This window comes from Salvia splendens, chromosome 8, assembly GCF_004379255.2.
Source record: "Salvia splendens isolate huo1 chromosome 8, SspV2, whole genome shotgun sequence".
NCBI lineage: Eukaryota > Viridiplantae > Streptophyta > Magnoliopsida > Lamiales > Lamiaceae > Salvia > Salvia splendens.
The window spans coordinates 16269215-16282218 of NC_056039.1; positions in this window are offsets into that span (position 1 = coordinate 16269215).

The window sequence follows — 13004 nt, forward strand, 5'->3', positions numbered from 1 at the left end:
TTGTTCCTTCTCATTCTCGGACTGCTTGTTCCCAGATTCTGCCGACTCTTCGGCATCTCCTTCCTCTTGTTCCGCTTCTTCTTTCTGCCCTGCTTCTTTCGTCTCGAGTACTACTTCCTCTGATACTCGCGGTTCATTAGTTCGGCCTCCGTGGCCACTCGGTCCAGATTTACGGACCAACTTCCCAGTTCCCAACTCGTTCAAGATTCCTTCCATCACAGTTGCCAAACGGATTAACTCCGCTCTTGCTTTTCGATTCTCTTCCGCCAACTCTTCCACTGCTTTTTCCAACCTCTCCTGCCTCTGCTCCTGCGCTGGTGTTCCCTGGGCTGCCGTTGCTCTCCCTGTAGGCATAGCTTCTTCTCCCATTGCATAGAAACGTGGTACGCCTTGCCTCATGTAAATGGTGTTCGTTCGGACGAACAAAGGTTTATCAAAGAGACCAGGAGGGTCCACCATGATCTGGTCGGATAAGTCCTCGGCCTCCATGATGATGATGTTGTTTCGGACAAACATTCCCAAGATATGGCATAGAGTGAGATTTCTCGCTGGGTGGGTGGCAATTAGATGGCATTGGTAGACGGTCCAAAAACCCAGATGTAACTTCCTTCCGTGCTTGGCGCACAAGAGAAGGTATAACTCAGTCATCGATGTCCTGACAGCGGAGTTCAACTGCCCCAACAAATTGAAGTCCAAGTGAAGCTGGACTAGGCGTAGGATTGGGTTATTGAAATGGATTGAGCGAGAGAGAGTGGATGCAAATTCTCCAGAGGCTGGGTGAGTTAACTCCTCCCATGCCTCCTGGGGCTCAAATTCCACATGCCTGCGGGGAATTCCCCGCTCCCTACTTCTCCACTCAGGCTCTATGGCCTCCTCCAAACTGCACATTCCCATACGCACGGTCCACTCAATCAGATTCATCTGTATCTCTCCGCCAAACAGCCTAAATCTGATACATTCCTCATCTAGATCAGTGGTGACCTTAAACCTAAAGGTCGTGAAAAACTCCTTCGCTAATCTAACCGGGACACTCGGGTCTCCATTCTCCAACAACCATTCGAATCCTAACGCGTGCAAATAAGAGAGGAACTGCTCGCGGGCACCCAACTCATATAAAGAAGGAATATAAAGTACCTTTCTGCTCTTCACTTGCTTACTCCCTTCATCCTTGTTATCGAAAACTTTTTGTAGCTCCTTCGAGTCGAAAAGCTTCATCTCCTCCACCAGATCATCAGTAAGGTCCATTGTCCAGCGCTGGTACCTGAGTTTCTCTACCGGGGGATGTACTAGCTCCCGATGATCGTGTGAAAGTTGTTGCTCACTGTACTCCTCGTCCTCCAGGGAAATATCGCTGCCCGATTCTTACTCTTCACTGACAGCGTATTCGCTATCACTTTGTTCCTTCCGTTGTTCCTGGGCTCGCTGAACTGACTCAGTAATGACTATGTCAGTGTTCACTGTATGTGGCTTCTTGTTGCTGGGCTTCTTCTTCATAGGGGCCTTCCCCTTCCGTTTTCTTTCTTCCAGATATCTAGCTTCCTCTCCGTCATCCTCGTCTTTCTCTTCTTCGGGTTCCTTCTCAGCTTGTGTTGAAAATTGATCCTGGGCAGTAGGACTGGTCTCCTTGTGGCCTATTGACCTGGATGCGAGGTCCAGACCATCAGCCATCCCGTCAGCCTCTTCACCTTGGCCACTCAGTGTTGGAGAGACCGCTTCGTTTTCCCTTGCAGTATCCTCTAAGTCAGTAGTAGGCAAAAACTCATCCCTAGGTTTTGTAGGAGTAGCCCTTTCCTCATCACTCAAGATCTCCACCGGATCTGCCTCCGTGTTCGGCTTCGCTTTACTAGCTGCCCACTTTCCTAAGCATCGTTGAGATACCCTTTGCGGCTTTGGCTGTTCTGCCCTAGGGTCGCCCTTCAACACCAACTTCCTCTTGACTGCCTTCGGTTTAGTCACCGGAGGTGCTACTGGTTTTGGTATCTCCGCTTTTGCTTCTGTTTCTTCTGCTTCCACATGCACATCACTCATCCCCGCTTCTGTCTGGGGGTTCACTAGCTCTGGCTCTTTCTCTCCTGCACTGCCTTCTTCACCTTCTCCTACTGCCCTAGATGTGAGGTTTAGATCCTCAACCATCGTAGCAGTATCATCTTCCCTCTGGTTTACTCCATCCAAAATCACCTGAAATTCGTCATCCGTCATTAGGCCTTGTTTCTTGGCCGTCTCATTTAAATCTATCTCTTCCCTCACCGTTTCTTGAGAAACGGTCCTTGCCGCCGGCGTTTTCTCTGGTTCATCGTCTCCTTGTAGGCTCCCATGTTCCCTGCTTTTCCTCGCTTCACGTTCATCTGAGTCGGAATTGTAATGGGCGGAAATGGGGTCAACCTCCATCGAATTACTTTGTTGTGGAGTTTGGGAGGGTTCCGAAGATTCTGGCGGTACGGTTACCGATGGAGATTTTCTTTCTGGTGGAATTTAAGCGGAAATCGGAATGGAAACAATTGGTTGTACCGTAGATTGCACATTCGGTTCAGATGGGGCTCCTCTGGTCGCGTCCCCTGCTCCTCCTATTTGACTGAAACCGGCCAACGCCGCTGTCCAGTCCCGATTAGGGTCTTGTAGTCGCAGAAACTCCGCCATGGGGTCTAAAGAAATCATCGTCGGTGCCTGAGGAACTGGCGCCGGAGATGGCGGGTTCAGAGGTCGCGCTTCCACGGGCGGTTGCGTTTCTGGGGTTTCTTCCCCGCGGTGAGCAGTAGATTTCTCGCCCTTTACTTTCTTCACCCAGACTTTCTTTCCTATGGTTTAGATCTGTGATTTCTTGGGTGAATGTGGGTGGTGGCTTTTTCGTGGAGTGATGGTGGAAAAATGCAGAGAGAAATGGAAAAATTGAGGGTTTGTGAAATGAAAAATGGGAGAGACGGTTCACCGGTGATAGGCGGTTCTAGGTTGGCTTTGGTTAGTGTGAGGGACGGTTTAGCTAGCGGTCTCCTGAATGGATGTCGCCCGTCCTTTCACTGCGCTACGCGCCTCTTTTCAGTCGATGCCCGCCTGCAAAGCTGCAGCAAGCCCCAAATTCAAATTCTGCCCTATAATGATTTCCCCCTATATTTTCCTAGAGTAGAAACAAAGTAAAAAGGACACTTAAATAAATTGGGGAGTTTCACCAAAATGGTATTCTGATGGTCAGTACGTACTCCCAATTAACATTTGAGGTCCTAAAAATAGTTTTGGGTTTTCTTAAATTATATAGCATGCAAAGGTTCAAATTAATTAACTACCACATATGTACCATATTTACATCCTCCTTAGGAAAATTGGAATTCTACTTTGCCAGCATATGTACATTACGCCAAAAGGAGCTAGCCTAGTGGAATTCAAATCCCCATCCTACCGGTCAGTATGAAACCTGAGTATGTGGTTGCAGTGGGATCTCATCCACTACAACCACATCGCTATTGGCCCTAAATACCTTCAGCCTATGCCCATTCACAATAAAGGGTTCAGAGTTAGGAAGACTCCCTGAAATCTCCACTGCTCTATTAGAACGGAGTGCGGTGATGACATAAGGCCCTGTCCATTTCGACTTGAGTTTTCCAGGCATGAGCTTCAACCTCGACTGGAAGAGTAGTACTTTCTGCCCAACATGAAGATCTTTGGTCCTCAGATTCCTGTCGTGCCACAATTTGGTTCGCTTTTTGTACTACATGGCTGAATCAAACGACTCCAATCTGAGTTCCTCTAACTCCTGCAGCTGCAGCTTCCTTTCCTCTTCACAGGCTGTAGCATCCACATTCACTTGTTGTACTGCCCAGTATGCTCGGTGCTCAATTTCCACTGGTAAGTGGCACATTTTTCCAAAAACGATTCAGTACGGGGACATTCCTATGGGGGTTTTGTAGGCCGTGCGATATGCCCATAGAGCCTCCTCTAACCTCATACTCCAGTCCTTCCTGGAAGGATTTACGGTCTTCTCTAGAATCTTCTTTATCTCTCGGTTAGAGATCTCTGCTTGCCCGTTCACTTGCGGGTGGTTGGGGCTTGAGAGTCTGTGATGCACTCCGTACCTCTTCATCAAGGCTTCGATGGTGCGGTTACAGAAGTGGGTGCCTTGATCAGATATTATGGCCCTTGGTACTCCGAATCGACTGAAAATGTTACTTTTGAGGAACTTGGCTACCTCCCTTGCTTCACATGTGCTCGTGGCCTTGGCCTCTACAAATTTGGAGACGTAGTCAACTGCATCTAAGATATATAAGTTCCCATACGACGAGGAAAAAGGCCCCATGAAATCCATCCCCCATATGTCGAACAACTCACAAACAATGATCGGGACTTGCGGCATTTCATCTCGCGCTGATATTCCACCGGTCAGTTGACAACGCTCACAACTTCTACAAAACTCGTAGTCATCTTTGTTGAGGATTGGCCAATAAAATCCGCTATCCAGAATCTTTCTCGCCATCTTCTTGGGACCGAAATTTCCTCCACATACCGAGAGTGGCAATGCGTCAATACGTCCCTCTGCTCCCAGTCAGGAACGCATCTTCTTATCACTTGATCGGTTCCTACCCTCCAAAGATACGGGTCGTCCCAAAAGTAGTATTTCGACTCACTCTTAATCTTCATTCTTTGAGCTTTGGTGACGTTTGACACTTCTGGAAGCTCCCCTGAAACGAGGTAGTTGGCTAGGTCCGCATACCATGGCTCCTCCCCTACTTTTTCCTTTCCTCTTTCTGTCACATCCTGGCCAGTAAGCTTCATCACTTCTTCCCAGTCAATTTTTCTGGCGGCGAAAATAACTTCACATAAGTGTTCTTCCGGGAATCGATCTCTCACCTCCTTGCTATTTCCATCCTGCACTATCCTGCTCAAATGATCCCCAACCTTATTCTCAACCCCTTTCTTGTCTTTCACCTCCCAATCAAACTCTTGTAACAAGAGTACCCATCAGATTAAGCGGGGTTTGGATTCTTTCTTGGTAACCAGGTACTTAATGGCTGCATGGTCAGTATAAACGATGACCCTTGACTCCAACAAGTACTGCCGAAACTTCTCGAATGAATAAACCACGGCTAGCATCTCTTTTTCCGTGGTATCATAATTCCTTTGAGCTTGATTCAATATCTTAGATGCATAAAAGATCACATACCTTTTTCCCTCGATCTTCTGACCCAGAACCGCTCCTACTGCATAATCGCTGGCATCACACATCACTTCGAACGGATGATCCCAGTCAGGAGCCCGGATAATCGGTGCGGATATCAGCTTTTCCTTGAGCAAGTTGAAAGCGTCCTTGCATTGATCATCAAAATTGAATTCTACTCCATTTTGGAGGAGTCTGGTGAGGGGTTGGGCAGTTTTGGCGAAGTCTTTAATGAATCGGCAGTAAAATCCCGCGTGCCCCAGAAAACCCCTTATTTCATTCTGGTCAGTAGGAAAAGGTAATTTGGAAATGATGTCCACTTTGGCTTGATCCACCTGGATACCCCTTTCTGACACCACATGCCCTAGGACGATGCCCTCTGTGACCATGAAATGACATTTCTCAAAATTCAAAACTAGGCTTTTCGCTCGACACCTCTCCAAGACTACATCCAAATGACGAAGGCATGAGTCAAAAGAATCTCCGTAGACTGTGAAGTCATCCATGAATATTTCTATACACTCCTCAATTAGATCAGAAAATATGCTCATCATGCATCGCTGAAATGTTCTCGGAGCGTTGCAAAGTCCGAACGGCATGCGTCTGTACACATAGGTTCCAAACAGGCAGGTGAAGGTAGTTTTATCCTGGTCTTCAGGATTCACGTAAATCTGAAAGTACCCGTTGTACCCATCCAAAAAACAAAAGTACTTCTTCCCAGCCAATCGCTCCAACATCTGATCGATGAACGGCAGGGGAAGTGGTCTTTTCTGGTCGCGGCGTTCAGCTTGCGGTAGTCTATGCACATCCGCCAACCAGTGACTAGCCTTGTCGGTATCAGCTCATTCCTCTCATTTTGAACCACTTGAATCCCGGACTTCTTGGGGACCATGTGCACAGGGCTGACCCACTCGCTATCGGGCACCGAATAGATAATCCCTAATGACAACAACTTCAAGATTTCCTTCAATATTTCTTCCCGCATGTTGGGATTCACCTTTCTCTGCGAATCTCGATGTGCCTTCGCTCCTTCTTCTAGCCTAATATGATGCATGCAGACGCCAGGGCTTATTCCCACCAAATCTGTAAGGCTCCATCCGATTGCTTTCATGTTCCTACTTAAAACGGTCAGTAGCCTTGCTTCTTGCTCTTTTGTCAGGCTACTGCTTATTATCACCGGATATAAGTTTTCTTCCCCGAGAAAGGCATACTTCAGGGTCGCTGGCAACTTTTTCAATTCAACTTGTGGGGGAAGTGTGTCTACTGGGAGAGGGTTTCTTGCAGCATCCCCTTCCTTTTCTAATTTTCCCTCTGAGAGTTCATCTGTACTGACTGGTAGCTTAGCCCCTACGGCTCCAATGAATTTTGATTTCTGACAAAAGTCCATAATTGCTCCTTCTATCTCTTCATCAGTCAACCCTTGGCTACTGATCAGGTCACACCATGCAGCTGCCTCTACATCAGCCTGCCCATATACATCCAATGCTTGTAGCTTTTCCTGCAATAGTTCAGTCTCAAGAAAATCTTGGACTAGAGGGTCAATCACATCCACATAGCATAGATTTTCAGAATCGATAGGCTTTTTCATGGCCTCATTGATATCAAAGGTAAACTTTTTTTCATGAAAATCAATACAAATTATTCCCTTAGCCATATCTACAATTGTCTTGGCTGTCCTAAGAAATGGCCTTCCTAACAAAATACCGCTAGACTCCCTAGCTTCAGACTCACCCATCTTGATGACGTAAAAGTCAGCAGGATAAGTAAAGTCATGTACTCTCACCAACACATTCTCTAACACTCCTTCAGGACTTATACACGACCTATCAGCCAGTTGGATTAATACCCTAGTGCTAGACAATGTTACTCCCTTCAGCCGATTATAAACTGACAATGGCATAACATTTATAGAAGCTCCCAGATCACACATTGCATGCTCGATTTTTACATCTCCTATAGTTATAGGCAAAGTGAACATACCGGGGTATGCTCTCTTGGGTGGTAGCTTTTCTTGTACAATTGCTGACGCTATCCCTTCCACCATGATCTTCCCATCCTTCTGGGCTTACCCGGCTATGAATTCTTTGCTAAATTTTCCAAGCGGGGGTAGCTTTACGGCTTGGAGGAATGGTATGGTGATATCCAGCTTCCCAAAAATTGACATGTAATCCACTGGGTTTTCCTTCTTCCTCTTGGTCACGAAACGATAAGGGAATTACTTTTTCCCTTTCTCTTCTTCGACCAGCTCCTCGACAGCCTTTCCGGAATCTTTCTCGGGCACATTCTGGGCTGGAGTTTCTTTCGTCAGTTCTTTTTCCTTAGATGAGTCCACCTTGGGCTGTCTGCTTCCGGTTTCACTGTTCCTCGACGGTTCCTCACTCAAGAAAAATGGATCTTGCATTTGGGGTAGAGGTTTGTGAAGCTCCTCTTCCGAGACAGCGTCTCTCAGTAATGTTGCTCCACTTGATTCCCCACTGGACTTCTTTGGTTTGGCCGCTCATAGGAAGTACCGGACCGCAATGTGACCTTGCTCACGTTTGCTTTCTCAGGTACATGGACTGTAGACGGAGTTTCCCTGAATTTCCTTTCACCCATCGAACTTGCCAGCTGGGCCAACTGCCTATTCATCATATCAATGTTCGTTTTATGCTCCTTCTGGGCATTCTGCATCCCCTGCACTACTTCATTATTGGACTGCAACTCACTCTTGATGCCCTGCTGCGAGGCAAGCAATTCCCCCATCATATCTTCCATAGATTGTCTTGACCTATTAGGATATTGGAACTGATTTGGCCCTTGGTGCTGGTTATACTGGGAATTTTGGTTGGGCTGAAAATTTTGGAAGTTTTGCTGGTTCTGGTTAGGCGGGTACTGGTTATACTGGCCAGGAGGGTTGTACTGACCTTGGTGATATTGGTTCTGGTTTTGGTTTTGGAACTGGTTTTGGTTCTGCTAATGTTGTTGACCCTGATTAGGCTGATTCTGGTAATTTTGAAAGTTTCTCTGGTGGGGTGGTATATAAACAGGGTTAGGGTTCTGGTTTTGTGAGTTCTGGTTATGGGTTTGTTGGTTCCTTCCTGACCAGTTGGCTTGGTGGTCAGGATTTGCTGGGCCACGGTTGGGATTCTGGTTTGGGTGGGGGTTGTATTGTTTCTGACCTTGACCTTGGCTCTGGTTTTGGTTCATGTCTCCCCATCGAAAGTTCGGATGTTCCCTCCATGGTGCGTCCCACTGCCTTCCCTGGATCCAATTCCCATTAGAATTATAGTACCCCGCAGCATTGACTTGCTCCATATTGACGAAATCATTAGGCTGATCATAGCCTGGTCCTTGATTTCCCTGCTCTGTACCCTTGTAGTTCCTAGTTGGGGAAGCAGGTGGTATGTTATTCTGGATCGCGCTAAGGAGTGTCTTATTCAATTCGTCCATTTTCAAATCCATCTTCTGCTCTAACTTGTGCTCCTAGTCAGTAGACAAGGCACTAGCAATCCTTTCTCTGTTGTAACCATCTCTTGAATTGTCGTACTCCTTCTTTGCACTCAATAACTTCCCTAGGACTCTTTTAGCTTCACTGACCTTTAACTGCGTGAAACTTCCTCCTGACGAGGAGTTTGCTAGGTCCTTTGTTGCCTTGTTCATTCCCTCATAAAAGGTATGATGTATTTCTATATCGGCCATACGATGATTCGGACATGCATCCAAGAGGCTCATATATTTCGCCCAATAGTCACTCAAGGGTTCATCGTACCCTTGTTTCACACTAGTGATCTCTCTCTTCAGCGCACTTGTCTTTGATGACGGGAAAAATTCCCCTAAGAATGCTGACTTGAAATCTGCCCAACTCTCAATGGAATTGGGGGGCAGTCGCATGAACCAAGTGTTAGCCTCCCCTTTCAGAACGAACAGCAAATCCTTCAATCTATAGTCATCCTCGGTCGCCCCTGCTGCCCTTCTCTGTGCCCTACAAATCTTACAGAACTCATGAAGGAATTCGTAAGGGCCTTCATAGCTCTTTCCATAGTACGTGGGCAGGATTGCAATAACATGGGGCTTCACATCACAAGCTGTCTGCCATGGGGTGACTACTATAGCCTGCGGTGGTTCTCCTTCGGTATGCGCGTTCAGCGTCCCGATCTCTGGATCGTCATCATTGTGGTCTGCCATTCTCCTGGGATTGCCTTCCAACTGTAGCCTTGGATTGTCTGGTATTCCTCCTTCTATGATGTCTTGTTCTTCGTCACTACTTGAACCTAAATCAGACAAAGCTGTCGACAGGCCGGATCGAGTGGTTACAAGTATAGATCCTCGCTGAAGTATCTTCGGTCTCCACTGGTCAGGAGCCGAACTGCTTCTCATAAACTGAAATAAAAAGAAATAGAAAAATTATCCACAATATGTACGCCAAAGTTTCACACACAATAATAGTTAATGCCATTCATCCCCGGAAACGGCGCCATTTGAAAGAGCAGGTTTGTGTCAGGTGTCGTATCGAGCACAGGATGTATCCTACTGATCAGGATGGAACCCCAGCTATGCCTGAACCTGATATCAATAATTCATCAACCCACTTCTACTGACTAGTATAGTGGACATAAGGGTCGAATCCCACAGAGATGAATGCGCTTTGGGAATTGTGGTGAAATTCTGGAGAGGTTTGGTTAGCTACCACGCTTTGGGTTGAGACTTTATCTAGGCTAGAAGTTAAGATGTTACTCTACTGATTAGGAGGTGTGAGAGACGTTTGATAAGCAGCTGTGTACGTGAGAGTAGGGGACATTATGTCTCTGAAAATATGTGTAAGGTACGGGATTACTATAAAAAGCTAAACGGAATATCAGAGGAAAAGAGGTAGTTAGGTGACTAGACTGACAGATCTGTAGGGTACCAGCTGAAAAGGTAGAAAAAGTAAAGGACAAAAGCAAAAAGTAACTAAAAAGTAAAAGTGGTCCCAAACTTCGATGTGGATGTTATCTTCTTCAACATGAATAAACTCATATTAACAATCTCAGATTTCATGAACGAGAAACACAGATTAACAAACTTCACAGCTCAGATCTAAAATTAAAAACTCCAAATCAAAAGATTAATCTAGCGAAACTGAAATCATGCTTACTGGGTGACATGCAAGGTGGCAGAAACTACGTAAACTAAGCTTTCACATTTAACCATTTCAGATCTAAAATCTAACAGCTATCTAGACTTGCAAACTCAGGCAGATTAACTACAGAAGTAATATTGCACTGCCTTCCAAATCTGAAATTACAAGTATTCCGGGTTTCCTTTAATTGCATTCAATTTATTTCGCTTAAGATAGAAACATCCATTAATTAATTATTGTCTGCTATGGACTTAATTAATTAACATATTTTAATCTCCAAGAGTGACTTAGCGAGAAACTCTTATTTATTATTCATAGAGTAATTAAACTCTAACTAGCTAGGTTCCGAATAATAAAACCTTGTTTCGAGCTCCTCTTGTTGATGTTATCAAACGAGACTCTCCTCGCGCACGATTCAACGTAATAGCAATCCTAGCACCGCTAGATAATGATCACCACTACCCAATATACCTGGATCGTTGGATGACGAAAAACCCTCATCTTTGGTAAGTCAAAGTTGTAGATACTCAATATTGTATGCTCAATGCTAACGTACATTGATTAAGAAATTAATTATCAAGACCTCGTCTTTCAGTAGATAGCATAAAGACTCGTCTTGCTGTTAGATCCATTCAGTGTTATACCACACCAACATCATCTTATTTCAATAAGGCTTAGAAATAATCGGACTGACATTGCAACCTTTCGCGATAGGTAGTCTAGGGCTATCTAGGTTGTGAAATTCTTATTTTTCTTTTGTTTAGAACCGACCGTGTTACCTTAAATTGGACGACGCCCACAACCGGTCAACTAAAACAAAGACTTAGACTTTGTTACGTTTGCTTATACATTTAAATATGCAATAAACAACCATTAAATGTAAAACATAACAACATTATGACAAAAAATAATCTGTTGCATTTATTGGAAAATAACAATTAGAGTTTTTACAGTATCCAATCACTCGAATAAGTCTAGAAAGGTAGTTGGTTATTTCGTAGTCATGAGAATGTTCGATGTCAGCATGATGTTTACAGTTTCCTAGGTCTAGTGTTTGATTTTGTGCCTAGGTCTAATAGTAGTCAACCCAATTTGCGTGGCAGCAGCCGCTTTTTAAACCAAGGTCTCTAGATGCTTTCTTACGCGTCCATCTTTGTGGGATCGACCCATGCTTCTCTATACTAATCTATAGTATAACGGGTTGAGGGATCTTTGAAACACGAGCTTGTGTGTCCAACGACTGAGTCTTCTATATTCCCTTGAGTTCCTAGACCTAGTGATCTAGTAGATTCATTGGACTTAGTAGCTCGACCTAGAACAGTAGAACACACCGTACACACTCTAGCTCCAAGTGGCTTTTCAAAATTCCAACTACAACACCCTAGCACAGTTCATACTTCACTAACGAGTCACATAAGTATTGCCCATGTGGCACAAAGTAGATTACAGACACTAGGGGCGTCAATCATAGATTTGTAACTCCTAAAAGCTCAATTAGACCCTCAAGATGTCCCCACTCTCAATTAACAATACCGTTTTAAATGAAGCTAATTGTAGTGTCCACTAAGCTCTTCTAACTCGCCAACCTCCTCTCACGATTATGTAGCAAGTCAATAGATCATCACAGAATGGGTCACTCAAACGTGAAGCAATTATCCAACACTTAGAATATAAACGAAGTAATGAATAAAACAAATATTAAATAAAAAGGAATTGTATAACCAAAGTCATTACTAACACATCCCTAGAATTCTATGAATTTAGTTACACATGATTGAATAATCTAAAGACATACTCCCCCCGTTTCATAGTAGTAGAGTCATTTTGCCATTTCGGTACGTTCCATAGTACTCCTTATGTCCCAACTAAGTTGAGTCATAACTTTTGGGCACATAGATTAAGAAATTGTGTTGAAAAGTATGAGAGATAAATAAAGTAAGAAAGATAAAGAGAGAGTAAAGTATGTGATGGAATAAAGTAAGAATGATTGGATGTTTTATTTTTAGTCAAAAAGGGAAATGACTCAACTTAGTTGGGACATCCAAATGAGGAATACGACTCAACTTAGTTGGGACAGATAGAGTCATTTCCCTTTTTAGTAAAGGTCAACACATTTCTTCTCAATTACTTTTTCCTCTGTCTTACTTTCTTCTCTCTACTTTTCCCTCTCTCATAATTTATTATCTTTTTATCTAATACATTACACACATTTTTCTTAATCTCCGTGCCAAAAAGAAATGTCTCCACTACTATGGAACGAAGGGAATAGTTTTTAGGAAAAACAAAGAAAACATAAGTACTAAAGTAATAAAACCCAAAGGTTGAATTCTTGTAACCTTGATCTTCTCTTGAATCCTTCTTCAAAACCCTTGAATTTGATGAACAATGTAGCACTCTAAAATATTATTCTCTAGAATTATGTAGCAAAAAGAAGATCTCTTTGATGAATCTTGAGGGGGGTATTTATAGCCTTATTTACGTGTCCCATAATTATGGCAAATATGCAGCACACTATGGTAAATCTTGGAGAGAAAGTAGGTCAAAAATCTGTGCGCCGCGTTTTCCCAGCGGGCTGCTGCACTTTGTTAAGCGGTCGCTGGCGAGTAATCTGTAGCTTCTGTCTCTTGAACAGCAGTTGCTGCACTTTGTTTCAGCGGCCGCTGGCAATCATCCCGTAGCTTCTGGATCTCTAGGAGCGGTCGCTGGGCGTGTTCCTCTTTTTAGCTCAACTTTTCCGAAGCGGACCGCTATTTGTTCAGCGGT